This window comes from Myotis davidii, unplaced genomic scaffold (genome assembly GCF_000327345.1).
Source record: "Myotis davidii unplaced genomic scaffold, ASM32734v1 scaffold309, whole genome shotgun sequence".
Lineage (NCBI taxonomy): Eukaryota > Metazoa > Chordata > Mammalia > Chiroptera > Vespertilionidae > Myotis > Myotis davidii.
The window spans coordinates 5,472,584-5,472,978 of record NW_006383013.1 but is presented as its reverse complement, the minus strand read 5'-3'; positions in this window follow the sequence as shown (position 1 = coordinate 5,472,978).

Here is a 395-nt window from a genome sequence, read left to right as displayed (position 1 = left end):
CTCCCCCAGTGGTGACCCTCACCCCACGGAGGTTTGGCCAGCCTGGGTGAGGGGCTGATGGCTGTTTTCAGACTGGCCACACCCCCTTTAGGGTGGGGGGTCCCCACTGTGGGGCCTGGCCAGTCTGGGGGAAGGGCTGAGGGCTGTTTTCAGGCTGGGGGTGACTGAAGCTCCCAACTGCTCCTTTTTTCCTTTTATTTTATTTATTTATTTATTTTTATTTTGGGCCAGCATTAGCTTAAGGCTTGGCTCCAGCTCTTAGGCCTCCACGGCTGAAAGTAGGTTTCTGGCCTTTGCATACAATGTTGCAAATCTGCTAGCTGAAGTCCGGCTGTATTTGTTACAATGTTTGAAACTGCAGGCTCAGAGGCCTGCAGCTGCAGGTGGGGGAGGGT